The 7,500-nt window shown below is 56.2% G+C and overlaps 2 non-coding genes across 2 annotated transcripts; both read right to left on the bottom strand.

The window, feature by feature from the left end:
- Positions 1-2,586: 2,586 nt before the first annotated feature.
- LOC126325615 (5.8S ribosomal RNA) lies at positions 2,587-2,741 on the bottom strand. Its single transcript, XR_007560217.1, has one exon. It is a non-coding gene; the product is annotated as a 5.8S ribosomal RNA (ribosomal RNA).
- Positions 2,742-3,109: 368 nt separating this feature from the next.
- Positions 3,110-5,002, bottom strand: LOC126325622 (small subunit ribosomal RNA). Its single transcript, XR_007560223.1, has one exon. It is a non-coding gene; the product is annotated as a small subunit ribosomal RNA (ribosomal RNA).
- Between the last annotated feature and the right edge of the window lie 2,498 nt (positions 5,003-7,500).

Here is a 7,500-nt window from a genome sequence, read left to right on the forward strand (position 1 = left end):
ACCAAGCCCGACACGCCCCGATCCTCAGAGCCAATCCTTATCCCGAAGTTACGGATCCAATTTGCCGACTTCCCTTACCTACATTATTCTATCGACTAGAGGCTCTTCACCTTGGAGACCTGCTGCGGATATGGGTACGAACCGGCGCGACACCTCCACGTGGCCCTCTCCCGGATTTTCAAGGTCCGAGGGGAAGATCGGGACACCGCCGCAACTGCGGTGCTCTTCGCGTTCCAAACCCTATCTCCCTGCTAGAGGATTCCAGGGAACTCGAACGCTCATGCAGAAAAGAAAACTCTTCCCCGATCTCCCGACGGCGTCTCCGGGTCCTTTTGGGTTACCCCGACGAGCATCTCTAAAAGAGGGGCCCGACTTATATCGGTTCCGCTGCCGGGTTCCGGAATAGGAACCGGATTCCCTTTCGCCCAACGGGGGCCAGCACAAAGTGCATCATGCTATGACGGCCCCCATCAACATCGGATTTCTCCTAGGGCTTAGGATCGACTGACTCGTGTGCAACGGCTGTTCACACGAAACCCTTCTCCGCGTCAGCCCTCCAGGGCCTCGCCGGAGTATTTGCTACTACCACCAAGATCTGCACCGACGGCGGCTCCAGGCAGGCTCACGCCCAGACCCTTCTGCGCCCACCGCCGCGACCCTCCTACTCGTCAGGGCTTCGCGGCCGGCCGCGAGGACCGGCCATGACTGCCAGACTGACGGCCGAGTATAGGCACGACGCTTCAGCGCCATCCATTTTCAGGGCTAGTTGCTTCGGCAGGTGAGTTGTTACACACTCCTTAGCGGATTCCGACTTCCATGGCCACCGTCCTGCTGTCTTAAGCAACCAACGCCTTTCATGGTTTCCCATGAGCGTCGATTCGGGCGCCTTAACTCGGCGTTTGGTTCATCCCACAGCGCCAGTTCTGCTTACCAAAAGTGGCCCACTTGGCACTCCGATCCGAGTCGTTTGCTCGCGGCTTCAGCATATCAAGCAAGCCGGAGATCTCACCCATTTAAAGTTTGAGAATAGGTTGAGGTCGTTTCGGCCCCAAGGCCTCTAATCATTCGCTTTACCGGATGAGACTCGTACGAGCACCAGCTATCCTGAGGGAAACTTCGGAGGGAACCAGCTACTAGATGGTTCGATTAGTCTTTCGCCCCTATACCCAGCTCCGACGATCGATTTGCACGTCAGAATCGCTACGGACCTCCATCAGGGTTTCCCCTGACTTCGTCCTGGCCAGGCATAGTTCACCATCTTTCGGGTCCCAACGTGTACGCTCTAGGTGCGCCTCACCTCGCAATGAGGACGAGACGCCCCGGGAGTGCGGAGGCCGCCGCCCCGTGAAGGGCGGGGAAGCCCCATCCTCCCTCGGCCCGCGCAAGGCGAGACCTTCACTTTCATTACGCCTTTAGGTTTCGTACAGCCCAATGACTCGCGCACATGTTAGACTCCTTGGTCCGTGTTTCAAGACGGGTCGTGAAATTGTCCAAAGCTGAAGCGCCGCTGACGGGAGCGATTATTCCGCCCGAGAGCATCCCGAGCCAACAGCGGCGCGGGTCCGGGGCCGGGCCAGGTAGGTCCGTCATCCGGGAAGAACCGCGCGCGCTTGCCGGGAGCCCGAGCGCCCAAAGGGGCGAATCGACTCCTCCAGATATACCGCCGAGCAGCCAGCCAGGACACCGGGGCTCTGCCCAACAGACGCGAACCGAGGCCCGCGGAAGGACAGGCTGCGCACCCGGGCCGTAGGCCGGCACCCAGCGGGTCGCGACGTCCTACTAGGGGAGAAGTGCGGCCCACCGCACACCGGAACGGCCCCACCCCGCGGCGAGTGGAAAGGCAACCGGACACGACCCCGCCGCGGATTGCTCCGCGCGGGCGGCCGGCCCCATCTGCCGAGGGCGGGGGCCAGTGGCCGGATGGGCGTGAATCTCACCCGTTCGACCTTTCGGACTTCTCACGTTTACCCCAGAACGGTTTCACGTACTTTTGAACTCTCTCTTCAAAGTTCTTTTCAACTTTCCCTCACGGTACTTGTTCGCTATCGGTCTCGTGGTCATATTTAGTCTCAGATGGAGTTTACCACCCACTTGGAGCTGCACTCTCAAGCAACCCGACTCGAAGGAGAGGTCCCGCCGACGCTCGCACCGGCCGCTACGGGCCTGGCACCCTCTACGGGCCGTGGCCTCATTCAAGTTGGACTTGGGCTCGGCGCGAGGCGTCGGGGTAGTGGACCCTCCCAAACACCACATGCCACGACAGGCGGCAGCCTGCGGGGTTCGGTGCTGGACTCTTCCCTGTTCGCTCGCCGCTACTGGGGGAATCCTTGTTAGTTTCTTTTCCTCCGCTTAGTAATATGCTTAAATTCAGCGGGTAGTCTCGCCTGCTCTGAGGTCGTTGTACGAGGTGTCGCACGCCACACCGCCAGCCGGCTGTGCACGCTACCGAGAAAGTACCGGTATGCGAACCGCCAGGCGACGGGCGCGCATCGCACGTTTAAGGAGACGCGGCCGGCCACACAGGCGACCACGACACTCCCACGTCTCCGAAGCGGGACAAACGCCGCGCGCTTCAGTATACGTAGCCGACCCTCAGCCAGACGTGGCCCGGGAACGGAATCCATGGACCGCAATGTGCGTTCGAAACGTCGATGTTCATGTGTCCTGCAGTTCACATGTCGACGCGCAATTTGCTGCGTTCTTCATCGACCCACGAGCCGAGTGATCCACCGTCCTGGGTGATCTTTTCCTTTTCAGTCTCCCACTGTCTCTTTCAAGACAGTAGCATTTGAGGGACTGAGGCGTCTGACGGCCCCTGTTCCACTATTTTTTTTTGTGTCCAACGGCCTCACAGCCGATGGGCGTCGTACGGCTCCACACCGGAGCGGACAGGCACTCGGGCGAACGTCATTCAAAACCGGCGCCAGGCGCCAGGTACCGCAGGCCAGCCGCTCCAGAGCTTCAGCGCTCGTACCACACAACAACAACACTTCCGCTAGTTTTGAGAGGCACGCGTGGTTCCGCACGCGGCGCACGGCCACTGCCGTACAGGTAGCGTGTTGCGCGACACGACACGACACGCACATCGAAAGACATGCAGTCTAGTCGGTAATGATCCTTCCGCAGGTTCACCTACGGAAACCTTGTTACGACTTTTACTTCCTCTAAATGATCAAGTTTGGTCATCTTTCCGGTAGCATCGGCAACGACAGAGTCGATGCCGCGTACCAGTCCGAAGACCTCACTAAATCATTCAATCGGTAGTAGCGACGGGCGGTGTGTACAAAGGGCAGGGACGTAATCAACGCGAGCTTATGACTCGCGCTTACTGGGAATTCCTCGTTCATGGGGAACAATTGCAAGCCCCAATCCCTAGCACGAAGGAGGTTCAGCGGGTTACCCCGACCTTTCGGCCTAGGAAGACACGCTGATTCCTTCAGTGTAGCGCGCGTGCGGCCCAGAACATCTAAGGGCATCACAGACCTGTTATTGCTCAATCTCGTGCGGCTAGAAGCCGCCTGTCCCTCTAAGAAGAAAAGTAATCGCTGACAGCACGAAGGATGTCACGCGACTAGTTAGCAGGCTAGAGTCTCGTTCGTTATCGGAATTAACCAGACAAATCGCTCCACCAACTAAGAACGGCCATGCACCACCACCCACCGAATCAAGAAAGAGCTATCAATCTGTCAATCCTTCCGGTGTCCGGGCCTGGTGAGGTTTCCCGTGTTGAGTCAAATTAAGCCGCAGGCTCCACTCCTGGTGGTGCCCTTCCGTCAATTCCTTTAAGTTTCAGCTTTGCAACCATACTTCCCCCGGAACCCAAAAGCTTTGGTTTCCCGGAGGCTGCCCGCCGAGTCATCGGAGGAACTGCGGCGGATCGCTGGCTGGCATCGTTTATGGTTAGAACTAGGGCGGTATCTGATCGCCTTCGAACCTCTAACTTTCGTTCTTGATTAATGAAAACATACTTGGCAAATGCTTTCGCTTCTGTTCGTCTTGCGACGATCCAAGAATTTCACCTCTAACGTCGCAATACGAATGCCCCCGCCTGTCCCTATTAATCATTACCTCGGGTTCCGAAAACCAACAAAATAGAACCGAGGTCCTATTCCATTATTCCATGCACACAGTATTCAGGCGGGCTTGCCTGCTTTAAGCACTCTAATTTGTTCAAAGTAAACGTGCCGGCCCACCGAGACACTCAACAAAGAGCACCCTGGTAGGATTTAAACGGGGTCCGCCTCGGGACGCGAAAGCACCCCTTCGGCTCGCCCCACCGGCAGGACGTCCCACGATACATGCCAGTTAAACACCGACGGGCGGTGAACCAACAGCGTGGGACACAAATCCAACTACGAGCTTTTTAACCGCAACAACTTTAATATACGCTATTGGAGCTGGAATTACCGCGGCTGCTGGCACCAGACTTGCCCTCCAATAGATACTCGTTAAAGGATTTAAAGTGTACTCATTCCGATTACGGGGCCTCGGATGAGTCCCGTATCGTTATTTTTCGTCACTACCTCCCCGTGCCGGGAGTGGGTAATTTGCGCGCCTGCTGCCTTCCTTGGATGTGGTAGCCGTTTCTCAGGCTCCCTCTCCGGAATCGAACCCTGATTCCCCGTTACCCGTTACAACCATGGTAGGCGCAGAACCTACCATCGACAGTTGATAAGGCAGACATTTGAAAGATGCGTCGCCGGTACGAGGACCGTGCGATCAGCCCAAAGTTATTCAGAGTCACCAAGGCAAACGGACCAGACAAGCCAATCCGATTGGTTTTGATCTAATAAAAGCGTCCCTTCCATCTCTGGTCGGGACTCTGTTTGCATGTATTAGCTCTAGAATTACCACAGTTATCCAAGTAACGTGGGTACGATCTAAGGAACCATAACTGATTTAATGAGCCATTCGCGGTTTCACCTTAATGCGGCTTGTACTGAGACATGCATGGCTCAATCTTTGAGACAAGCATATGACTACTGGCAGGATCAACCAGGGAGCTGCGTCAACTAGAGCTGAGCAGCCGGCCGCCCGGGAGTGTGTCCCGGGGGCCCGCGCGAACACGCAAGCGTCCGCTCAATTATTCTGCAAACAGGAGGAGGCCGAGCTCCCCTGCACGATACACCTCGAAACCCTCTCAGGTCCCGGCGGCGCGCAGCGCCGTCCTAGGTACTTGGTCGGTTTCGAGAGAGGCGCAATCGCCCGGAGTTAGGCGAGTAGACGGTTTTAGTGCGAACACCCTTGCTCCCAACTGAGCTTGCCGCTGCCGACAGAGGCCCGGGAGCGTGCTGTCGTGGCATTGCCGGCGGGAGACAACACGCGCCACCTATGGTGACCGGCAGCTCCAACGCCAGCGCCACACAAGGGCAAAGCCCCACTTGGGTGCAGAAGCGAACTCTCCCAGCACAGCGCACGCGCCAACACGTCCGCACAACTGCGATACAAACCACCTGCGAGAACCGCTGGGGCGACCGAGCAGCAGACGGCGTCGCGGCGCCGAGTGCCAGGCGGCGGCGCATCCTCAACGCACACAGTCCTCAATCAGACCAGCACACTGCAGATGTCCACCGCGCTTCGCACCGGGCTCGGCTGAACCAACTTTGGCCGCCAGGCGCCGCGTGCAGGGTGCGCCGCAGCGTAGCTGCGCCGCCTGCCGGGCCCGTCGGCTGGCGCTCCTGCCACTCGGCGCCCCCCACCAGCCGCCTGTTGCGCGTGCGCCCACGCAGCGCGCGGCCAACACGCCGGGCGGCCCCCCTTCACCGGCCGGGAACAGTCCCACCAAGCCACCGCCGCGTATCGCTTCATACCCACATGGGCCTAGTCACGTGTGTGGATGTGGCGGGTACCGCTGAAACAACCGGTTAATAGCTGTACCGATCGTCGCCATCACAGATTCACCTCCAGCGTGAACAACCGCTCAACAACGGATTTCCAGTTCATTTGCGTATCTTGGGCAGTAAACGTAGATGTCCACCTACATTTGCGAATTCAACAATTCTTGCATGCCAGGATGTCATGTGTCACGACACGCTACATCAGACCACATACACACTGCGACATGTGCAGAAGAGAACACGTGGAAGGTGGCCCGCGCACGTATGCGATGTCCCTTCCGCGATCCACTGTCAACCGGCATCTGCGGCATGTCCCAGATATGGAACGCGGTCCACCAGGGTAGCACTTTGTGTGAGGCAATACGACAAAGTCGGAATACACGCGTCACTACATCACACGGCTCACGCTGACCTGACCTGACTCACCGCACCACCACCCCCAGCGACCCAGGGTGACATACAATGCGTTCGTACGTTCCTCCCACACGCCTCTACGGCGTACCACAGTGCAACTTAGCTGTTATTGGGAGACGAGACAAGTAGCATCGAGCACAACATATGGAAATTGAGATTCGACACCGTTGGGCACAGCCAGCGTACGGTCACACGTATCACACTACTTCACTCTGTACGTAACGACCGATGATCGGTACAGCGTGTGGGTTACGCGTACGACATCAGCGGACAATGGACACAGACCATACCACGACGTACACTGAGGGCGTCGACATCTGAACGCAACTGAACAGCTGCGAGGCTCATTTAACACTCAAACGCCAGACCGACCAGCTTGAGAGGACGGAGACACAAAGAGAGGGGCAGAGGGGGGGGGCGATATAGTCCTATTGCAGTACAATTGACAGTGGATAGCGGGAATATGTGGAAAGTAAGCAACACTCGCAAGACATCTACATGAGGATAACAACGACACCAGAGATTCCGAGCAGTGAACTATGTTAGGCAAAGGGACAACGTGGGTTAGGTTAAGGGACAACGTGGGTTAGGTTAAGGGACAACGTGGGTTAGGTTAAGGGACAACGTGGGTTAGGTTAAGGGACAACGTGGGTTAGGTTAAGGGACAACGTGGGTTAGGTTAAGGGACAACGTGGGTTAGGTTAAGGGACAACGTGGGTTAGGTTAAGGGACAACGTGGGTTAGGTTAAGGGACAACGTGGGTTAGGTTAAGGGACAACGTGGGTTAGGTTAAGGGACAACGTGGGTTAGGTTAAGGGACAACGTGGGTTAGGTTAAGGGACAACGTGGGTTAGGTTAAGGGACAACGTGGGTTAGGTTAAGGGACAAATTGAGTTAGGTTAAGGGACAAATTGAGTTAGGTTAAGGGACAAATTGAGTTAGGTTAAGGGACAAATTGAGTTAGGTTAAGGGACAAATTGAGTTAGGTTAAGGGACAAATTGAGTTAGGTTAAGGGACAAATTGAGTTAGGTTAAGGGACAACGTGGGTTAGGTTAAGGGACAAATTGAGTTAGGTTAAGGGACAAATTGAGTTAGGTTAAGGGACAAATTGAGTTAGGTTAAGGGACAAATTGAGTTAGGTTAAGGGACAAATTGAGTTAGGTTAAGGGACAAATTGAGTTAGGTTAAGGGACAAATTGAGTTAGGTTAAGGGACAAATTGAGTTAGGTTAAGGGACAAATTGAGTTA

This window comes from Schistocerca gregaria, unplaced genomic scaffold, assembly GCF_023897955.1.
Source record: "Schistocerca gregaria isolate iqSchGreg1 unplaced genomic scaffold, iqSchGreg1.2 ptg000931l, whole genome shotgun sequence".
Taxonomy (NCBI): domain Eukaryota; kingdom Metazoa; phylum Arthropoda; class Insecta; order Orthoptera; family Acrididae; genus Schistocerca; species Schistocerca gregaria.